General features: G+C 40.9%; 1 non-coding gene across 1 annotated transcript; it reads left to right on the top strand.

Moving 5' to 3' along the window:
* The first annotated feature begins 6,098 nt into the window (after window positions 1-6,098).
* LOC112740102 (small nucleolar RNA R71) lies at window positions 6,099-6,202 on the top strand. The gene has a single exon (XR_003171038.1). It is a non-coding gene; the product is annotated as a small nucleolar RNA R71 (small nucleolar RNA).
* Window positions 6,203-9,678: the final 3,476 nt, after the last annotated feature.

Genomic DNA, 9,678 nt, shown 5'->3' with positions numbered 1-9,678 from the left:
ATGTCTCTGTCTCTTGTGCCTTGATTATTATCTTTAATTTTGCTTGCTTGAAACACATGTACTACTAACATTCCTTGTGTAAGACATTCATGATCCATCTTAGCCCCATAGCCACGGTTCTAATAGTTGCTTGAGGATGAGCAAGCATTCTGAGTTTGGTATGGGAAGGAAGAGAATGGGAGGAAAATGACAACAATAGAGAAGATGAACTACAAGGTTGTAAAGTTCTTTTTCCTCTCATTTGTTTCAAGCACTATAAACTGCATGATTGTCTTTACCTTCTCTGTATGCATGTGTGTATGAAAAGGCATAGTTGATTTTTAATTTGCAACATGGTGCTGTGTCATTATGAATACCAACTTGAGTTTTGTGAATCCAAAAGCAGTAAAGCATCATGATCATAAACAAACAAGGAACTAAAGAAGAGTTTAGCATGTGCATACAAGTATTGGAAAGCTAGTATGATTAATTGTTGCTCAATTGCATTGGATTTTATTTAATTGAAGTTTTCATCTAGTACATTTTGTGAAATCTTTTAAAATCATGAAAACCTTGAAGAAGCAAATGCAAAATAAAGCAAGAAAAGAAAAAGGGAAAGAATGAGAAAGCTGAAGGCTCTGAGTACCAATGGCAATTCATTTGTTAAGTACTTGTGGTGTTTATGTATCAAGCCAAATGCTTGAAAACAAAACACTTAGAAGTCAAGGTTAGGCTCAAAGTGCAAAAGCACTCCCTCAAAGCTCAAGGCTCTGAGCATCAATGATTAGAGAGTCAAGAAAAGAAAAGAAAAATGAGCTTAATGAAGTCCTCTAATCAAATGCTTGTGGTGCTTATGTATCAAGTGGTAATACTTGAAAACAAAGCATTTAGAAGTCGTAGCTTTGTTATCAACTCATGGGGCAAAGCACCCAAAAAGGAGAAGCTAATAAGAAAATCAAAAGCTTGTTTCAAGGAAGAAATATAAGAAAAAGATTTCATAAATTGAGCTAGATGGAAGCATCAATCATGTACATTTCTTTTGTGATTGTAGTATGCTTAGAAAACTAGCTTACCATGAACATTGAGTTGCTATTCTTCTTGCCTTGGATTGTCAATCTTTATTGCATGATTCTTTTCTTGCTTGGGGACAAGCAAGCTTTAAGTTTGGTGTTGTGATGACAAGTCATCTTAGCCTATTTTAACTAGCCTTTTTCTTTTGTTTTCAATTGAATTATGCACTTTCTTGTGCCATAAGCAAGCCAATTGGGTAGATTTTCATGTTTCCTTTGATTTAATCAACCATGTATGAATTCATGCTATTTCATGAGGTTTTATGCTAAAATTGTCACATATTATGAAAGAATGAATATCTCATGATTTTGAGCATAGCTTTGATGTGTTTGGTTGATTAATGATAGGTGAAGAAAGCTTGGAGAAAGGTTGAAGCAAAGAGGAATGGCTAGGAGTGAAGAGAGGAATAAGTGAAATTGAACCTGGAGGCATGAAGTTAGCCCCAACGTTAGCCCCCTAACTTGGAGGCTAACGTTGGGCATGAAGATTACTCCCTGGGCTCCCCACGTTTGAGCCAACGTTAGCCCCCTAACTTGGAGGCTAACGTTGGCACATGAATTCCTCCCTGGCCATCCAACATTTGCGCCAACGTTAGCCCCCTAACTTGGAGGCTAACGTTGGCACATGAAAACACAAGGGAGAGGGGCCAACGTTTGCGCCAACGTTAGCCCCCTAACTTGGAGGCTAACGTTGGCGCCACACACCACAAGGCATACAAGGGGTATACTTCCAACAAGAATAACTTGAGCTACAGAGCTCCAAATGAGGTGATTCAAGAAGCATTGGAAAGTAGGAATCAAGAGCTTTCCAAGCATATATGGCACTGCATGGTGGACACTAAAATTGAGGGAGAAAACTGCCCCGCAATGTGCATAAACGAACATGGTGGCAACCTGCAGTGAGGCCAACTGACCTCTGCACCTTCAAAGGAGTATAACTCGAGCTGTAGAGCTCCAAATAATGTGCTCCCAACGGCATTGGAAAGTAGACATCCAGGGCTTTCCAACAATGTTTAATAGGATGGGGTGGACAATACATTTGAGCCTCCAGAACTGGCGTTTTCGCCAACGTTTGAGGGCTAACGTTACCTCAAACGCTGCACACCAAAGCCAGAGGGCCAACCAGAGGGGCTAACGTTTGTGCTTGACCTTCTAAGACTTGTCCTTCCACTACTTGAGGGGCTGTTTTCTTCCTTTGCTTCCGCTGAGGCAAAGGGGATGCTACAGCTTTCATCCTTCGTACAGTTATTGGGATGCCTTCCTTTATCCACATGGGGTTCTCATCTTCAAAAACTACCCCAGCTTTCTTGCATATTCGGTAAATAGTGCTGGGGTAACCTAACGTTCCTCTTGAGTCACTTTTCTCTACCATCTTTCTAATACCTTCAGCTATGAGTTCATGAACCTTGATTTCTCTTTCCTTCAGTATACAGTGCACCATTGTGGCTCTCTTGACATTCACCTCCGAGTTGTTTGCAGCTGGGAGAATAGACCTTCTCACTAGCTCAAACCACCCCTTGGCTTCAGGAGTGAGATCTGTTCTCTTGATGAACTTTGGGTTATTTCCCGCACCCCTTTCCCAGTCAACTCCTGGTACACAAATATCTTGCAGAATCTGGTCATAATTGGGGTTGTCCAATCTTGAGTGATAGCTTTCTTCTTCAAATTATATAGACCGTAGCTTCAATGCCCTCATGATACTCATGGGACCAAAGTCCACCATCTTTCCTCTCACAAAGCTTGTGTAAGACTCATCCTTCTTATCATATCGAACCGCATTTGCATAAAATTCTCTTATGAGATTTGCATTCACCTTAATGACCGGGTCAGTGAGGAGCTCCCATCTTCTCCTTTCTATCTTCTCTGTGATTTCGGGGCACTCAGTCTTTGTAACTTGAAATCCCAGCTCATAAATGATTTCCTTATCAACCATCCACCCGTATTGCAATGCATGATGCAAGCTTCTAAATCTCCTTTCATCATATGGGTGTTCTTCCATGGGTTCCTTTCCCTTCCTTCTTTTAGAACCCGAAGATGCCATGAATGATAGTTAATATGTGAAGGTGGTAAGGTTGTGGAGACTTTTGGTTGTTTAGGGTTTTATGGCAATGAAGAGAGTGAGGGGAGGAATGTTTATAATCGGATAGAGGGTGTCTTGTACCGAAAGGAAGAGTGGTGAAGGGTGTGTGATGACAATGAAGGGTAGTACGGACAAGGGTCGTTTATATAGAGAAGTTATGAGAGAATGGAGGGTGTAGATTGATGAAGTGGTCACTTGATGGACGGTTGGGGTTATGCATGGCTAGAAGACAAGGATCATCACTTTATGATGAGGATTGCTCGATCTTCTAGGGGTGCCATTTTTTCAATGTTGCATGGCAACATTTTTCGATGTATTCCCTTTTTAGAACAAGTGTGTATCCCCTCCTTTTGTGGTGTCCGAACCTTCTTTGTTTGGTTGTCCAATCTATCCCTTTTAATGCTCCTTTTCTTTTCCTATAAAGACAAACTAAGAAAAGTAAGAAAAGATATTAAAATGACCATATGAACTTTACGGCTAATATTAATAAAAAGGGAAGAAAGGATTTGATTGTTTATTTATGAATTCCAACTAACTAACTAGCTATTGGTGGGTCCTTGTAGGCATTTTGGTGGCACCATGGGGTGACACCAAACTTAGTTTGAAGCAATGTGATGAAAAGTTTTGTTCAAAGCTCCCAAGACTAGCATGCATCTTGGTTTGCTTTGAACACCAAACTTGTTCTTCACTATATATTGCATGATAAAGATTGCACCAAGTGTTTGTCAAGTTTGGGTTGAAATTCATAAACATTGATTTATTCATTATTTTGAAAACATATAAAACATGGGTTGCCTCCCATGAAGCGCTTCTTTAGCGTCACTAGCTTGACGTTTTTCCTTCATCAGGGTGGTTGGTAGTGCTTAAAGTCCTCCCCTCTTGCTGTGGATTTATATCCATTAGTTGGATCAATGATCTTCACATGTTCCAGGGAAAGAACTCTGTTGATAGTGAAGACCTTGGGTAACTGAGATGGTACAGTAGGGAGATTAGGGGGAATATCTGGGAAGTAAGCTGAGACAACTCTATCCCCTGGAGAGAAGTCTTCCGTAGGGATCTTCTTGTTCCTCCACCTCCTTGGTACCTTCTTCTTTGTTTCTTTTGAAGTTGCCTTCCCCTTGGTGACCTCTTTTTTTCAAGGAGTTGTGATGCTGTCTTCACCTGCCTCTAGAGGTTTAGGTTCCTCCAACTTTTCCTTGAGCTGTGGCAATTGCTATTTTCCTTGTTTATCTATTAAGGGGATCTTAGAATGAACTGGCTGTGCTTCAGTGCTTGTTTCCTCCTTCAGTGTCTCATTATCATTTGTGCTGAGTTCCTTGTCCTCTTAATCTGTTTCTTGTGAGAGTTTGAAAACATTGAAGCTGAGTCGTTCATCATGGATTCTCAATATTAGTTCTCCTTTCTCTACATCGATAAGTGCTCTGGCCGTAGCTAGGAATGGTCTTCCCAATATGATTGGGTGAGTGTGACTCTCTTCCATGTCCAGGATGACAAAGTCTGTTGAGAGAAAGTATTTCCTAACCTTTAGCAACACATTTTCCACCACTCCTATTGCTTGCTTTTGAGTTTTGTCAGCCAGTCTGATGATTACATCTGTGGGCATTATCTCATTGATCTACAGCCTCTTCACCAGGGATAAGGGCAGTAAGTTGATGCTGGCCCCCAAATCACATAGTGCTCTATCGAACATAGTTTCACCTATGGCACAAGGGATGTGAAAACTCACTGGGTCTCTTCTTTTTGTAGGTAATTCAGGTTGAATAAGGGCACTACATTCCTTGTTCATCACTATAGTCTGGCCTCCTTTGAGTGAGCTTTTCCTGGGAAGAAGTTCCTTCATATACTTGATGAATGCAGGCATTTGTTGAATTGCCTTGATGAATGGTATGTTTACATGCAGAGATGCAAACAAGTCTAGGAACCTTGAGTATATTCTCTTTCCCACAGCACCATTGAACAGTTGAGGGAAGGGAGCATAGAGCTTCAGCAGCTCTTGTTATGAGATTTCTGGTTCTTGGTGATCTCTGTCCTCCTCCTTTGTTGAGTTGTCTTCAGGTTGTTTGCAAAGTTTGTCTTGCTTGTCTTCAGTCTCTTGATCACTCGTAGTGACCATTTTGCAATCTTCCCATCTTACTTTCTTTGCTTCTCCTTTGGGGTTTTTCTCCGTGTCACTTGGGAAGCTATCAGTAGGTTTGGGAATCTTCTCAGCTAAATATCCCACCTGGAATTCCAGCTTCCTGATGGTCTCTCCCTGGTTCTTAATATTGGCTCGCACCTCCTCTTTGAACATCTTATTTTCTTGAATCTATTGGCATATTCCTTCAAGTAAGGCTTCAATCTTAGAGAGCTTGTCATCAATTGATGAGTGATTCGGAGCAGATATGTTGTTTTGGTTTTGATAGGCGTGTGGAGAAGTGTTGTTGTGGGGGTGTTGAGATGTCCTCTGTGTGAACTGCTGATGAGCTGCATTGTTGTTGGAGTTATAACGTCTCTAGTCTTGGTTTTGATCTTGCTCACTTCCCCACCCAAAGTTTGGGTGGTTTCTCCATCCAGGGTTGTAGGTCTTGGAGTATGGATCATAGTTTTTCCTTGGTGAATTCCCATTGTAGTTGGCTTGCTCCTGACTCCCCTGTGCTTCTTCATTCACTCCTTCTTGGGTTGTTGATGAAGTGGAGATTGCTGCTACTTGGTTCGTCTCCATCTTCTTGGTGAGGTCAGCCAGCTGCTGAGTAATGAGCTTGTTTTGGGCCAACAGAGCATCTACATTGTTTAGCTCCATTACTCCTATTGTATTCCCTCTTTTGGAAGCATAGAAGTAGTCGTTCTCTGCTACTGTTTCAATAACATCTATGGCTTCCTCAATAGTCTTCTTCTTGTTCAAAGATCCTCCGGATGAATGGTCTATGGCCTTCTTTGACTCATAAGAGAGTCCTTCATAGAAAATGTGCAGCTGCACCCATTCGTTGAACATGTCAGGTGGACACCTCCTTGTTAAGTCCTTGAACCTCTCCCATGCTTCATATAGAGTCTCACCATCTTGTTGTCTGAAAGTTTGGACCTCAACTCTCAGCCTATTGATTCATTGAGGAGGGTAAAATCTTGCTAAGAATTTGTTCACCACGTCTTCCCAAGTTGTCAAGCTTTCCCTTGGGAAAGATTCCAGCCACTTGGCTGCTTTGTCCCTAAGTGAGAATGGAAATAGGAGCAGTCTATAGGCGTCAGGGTGAACACCATTAGACTTCACTGTGTCACATATTCTCAGGAAGGTGGTCAAATGTTGATTGGGATCTTCTTGAACACCTCCTCCAAACGAACAGTTGTTCTGAACAAGGGTGATGAGCTGTGGTTTAAGTTCAAAGTTGTTGGCATGGATTGTTGGCTTTTGGATGCTACTTCTACAATTGCCTGGGTTTGGATTGATGTAAGAGCCCAAAACTCTTCTATCCTTCCCAGCATGATTTGCTCTACCTCCTTCCCCATGGTTGTGATCCTCTTCTTCATGATGGTTTTCCATGTTGTCTTCCATGTTTGTTTCAAAGAATTCCTCTTTTTCCTCAGCACCAACCACTTTCTTTCCTCTTGCCTCCCTCCTTAATCTAAGAAAGGTCCTCTTAGGTTCAGAATCGAAGGAAGTTGAAGCCCTGCTTCTTCTCCTTGTCATACAACCATCAAGTGCAAGCAAGAAAATATAGGTGCAGAAAGTATTTGTGTCAGAATTACTGTTAGTTGTGGGTGATGCAATATATCAAACAGTTAGTGGGTTAGCAAACAGAATTGGAAAAAACAAAGAAAAACAAAAGAGCAGAGGGGGAAGGGAAGAAGTTTAACTAAAACAAAAAGTAAATCACTCAAACAGATAATGAAATTCATAAAAATAAAAATGCTCAATCTAGTGATCTTCCAATTTAATCATTGTTGATGCACAATCAATCCCTGACAACGGTGCCATAAACTTGATGCACAGAAAACTTGTCTCACAACAAATCTCCCTTGGGTTGAGAGTTGCAGAAGATAAAATGGCGGGAATGTAAATAACAGAAAAGTAAATGCTAGAATTAAAGGACTGGAAGTAAATGACTGAAAATAAATTGCAGAATTGTAAATGGGAATGGGGGATTTGCTCATAAAAGTAAATGGCAGAAATTAAAGAGAATGGGTAAGATCAGAGATGGAGAGTTCATTGGGCTTAGGAGATGTTGCAATTCTCCGGATCAAGTTCATTTTCATCTCTTCCTCAATCAATGCACTCATTGATCTCCTTGGCAATCTTAAGTGATTGAATTACAATTTCTTGCAATTTAATCTCTCAAATCTTGATCAATAGCCAATTCCTTGGTCAATTGCTCATGAGAAGAGATGAAGTATGGTCACTGATTATACCACATGCATTTCCCAAATCAAGTATTGAGAGGGTTATAGTCACATACCCATCCAAACCCAATTTGGTCCAGCATGAGAAAGCATTTCTAGCTTGATCTCTTCATTCCTCTTTCAAGGTTCAAAAGAGATCCAAGTTTGAATAGCTTCTCTTCCAAGATAACTACTCAATTGGATGAAGATCGAAAGCTTTCAAGTAAAATCAAGAGAAAAGATAGAAGAAGAATAATGAAAATTAGTATTGATCCATCAAATTACAACAGAGCTCCCTAACCCAATGAAAGGGGTTTAGTTGTTCATAGCTCCTGAAAATGAAAATAAAGATGGAGAATACATCATAGAACTAGAAATTGCAGAGAAAAATAAAATACAGAGAGTAGTTCTCTTTTTCCAGCCTCTAGAACTCCTTAATAATTCAAAGCTACTCCTATATATACTATTTCTCTCAGCTTCTAGTTGGCTCTTCAAGTCTTGGGCCTTTGGATCTTGAGTTTGAAGCAGTTCTTTTCTTCATTTGGGCTTGACTTTACTTGCAGAGAGAAAGTGCTAAGTGGGCAGAGACTTTAGCTCAGGGCGTTAGGGGTGTTAACATTTAGTGAAAGTATAAGTTCGAGGACGTTAGTGACACTTAACATTTTCACTAACGTTCCAATGTACCCCTTTGCCTTACGTTAGAGCCCACGTTAACTAGGTTAACGTGGCTTCTAACGTGGCCTTGCCAACCTTCGAGAACGTTAGTGACACTCAACATTGTCACTAACGTTCCAATGTGCCCCTAGATCTCACGTTAGAGTCCACGTTAACTAGGTTAACGTGGCTTCTAACGTGGCCATTCTTAGCCATCCCAACGTTAGTGACAATGTTGAGTGTCACTAACGTTGGCTCATCATTCATTCCTCATCGTTAGCTTCCACGTTAACTTAGTTAACGTGGAAGTTAACGTGGCTCCTTGGGGGGTTGTGTGGTTGCTTCCAACGTTAGTGACGATGTTGAGTGTCACTAACGTTGTCGACAACTCTCACTTCTTACGTTAGCTCCCATGTTAACCAAGTTAACATGGGAGTTAACGTGGTGTGTTGCATCCTTAGGCCAACGTTAGTGACAATGTTGAATGTCACTAACGTTGGCTTCTCTTCCCCCTTTAACGTTAGAGGCCACGTTAACTAGGTTAACGTGGGCTCTAACGTGGCCACTCATGAGTGTTTGCCAACGTTAGTGACAATGTTAAGTGTCACTAACGTTGGCTCAACTTCCCTTCTCCACGTTAGAGTGCACGTTAACTTAGTTAACGTGACTCTTAACGTGGGCAATGATGGCTTTGAGAGTGTTATTGGCAATCACTTTTCTCATTAACCTTGCAAGTTACCTCCCTTTCCTTGCTTCCTTTGGTCCTGAAATCAAGCAATAGAGTGCATCAAAGTTCTAGTCCAAGTCATGGGTAATGCAGCATACAATTTGTCACTAAATTCATGCAAAATCCTCATGAAATAATATAAAATGCACAATGTATGCTTGAATCAAAGTGTAGGTGAATATCTACCCAAAACTAGCTTATTTCCTAAAGAAATGCATGAAACTACCCTAAACACAGTAAAGAAAAGGTCAGTGAAACTGGCCAAGATGTCCTGGCATCAGTATGTTCCTAAGAGGAGGGGATCACGTGCTCCCTTAGAGGGTTTGTTTCCTATTGGGCCTCTTTCTCTAGTCTGTCAATGGCCTCCTTTTTTGCTTCTTCTCCCACCACCTTTTCACTTCTTAAATAAATGGTCTTGCACTCTTTCCTAGGGTTTAGGATTGTGTCACTTGGGAGTATTTGAGTGGATTTTGATAATTGTTGAGTAATTTGGCTTACTTGCACCTCCAAATTTTTAATTGAAGTACCTTGATTCTGGAAGTTGGCCCTTGTCTCCTCCATAAATGTTTCTCCACGGCAAGTTCAAGCTTGGAAAGCCTTCGAGAGTCTTGAGATGGTTGGGTAAGGGGTGGTTGTTGTTGGTGAAGATTGAAGGTATTATGTTGGGAGTGGAAGTAGTTTTGTGGATGGTTGTTGTTGAAATTATTGGACCTCTAACCTTGATTTTCCCACCCAAAATTTGGGTAATTTCTCTATCCATGATTATAGATCTCGGAGAATGGATCATTTTGAGGTGGCTTTGAAGGATTACCCATGAA

This window comes from Arachis hypogaea, chromosome 13, assembly GCF_003086295.3.
Source record: "Arachis hypogaea cultivar Tifrunner chromosome 13, arahy.Tifrunner.gnm2.J5K5, whole genome shotgun sequence".
NCBI classification, from domain to species: domain Eukaryota; kingdom Viridiplantae; phylum Streptophyta; class Magnoliopsida; order Fabales; family Fabaceae; genus Arachis; species Arachis hypogaea.
Note: the sequence above shows the minus strand (reverse complement) of the source record. Positions and strands in the feature narration are given on the sequence as shown.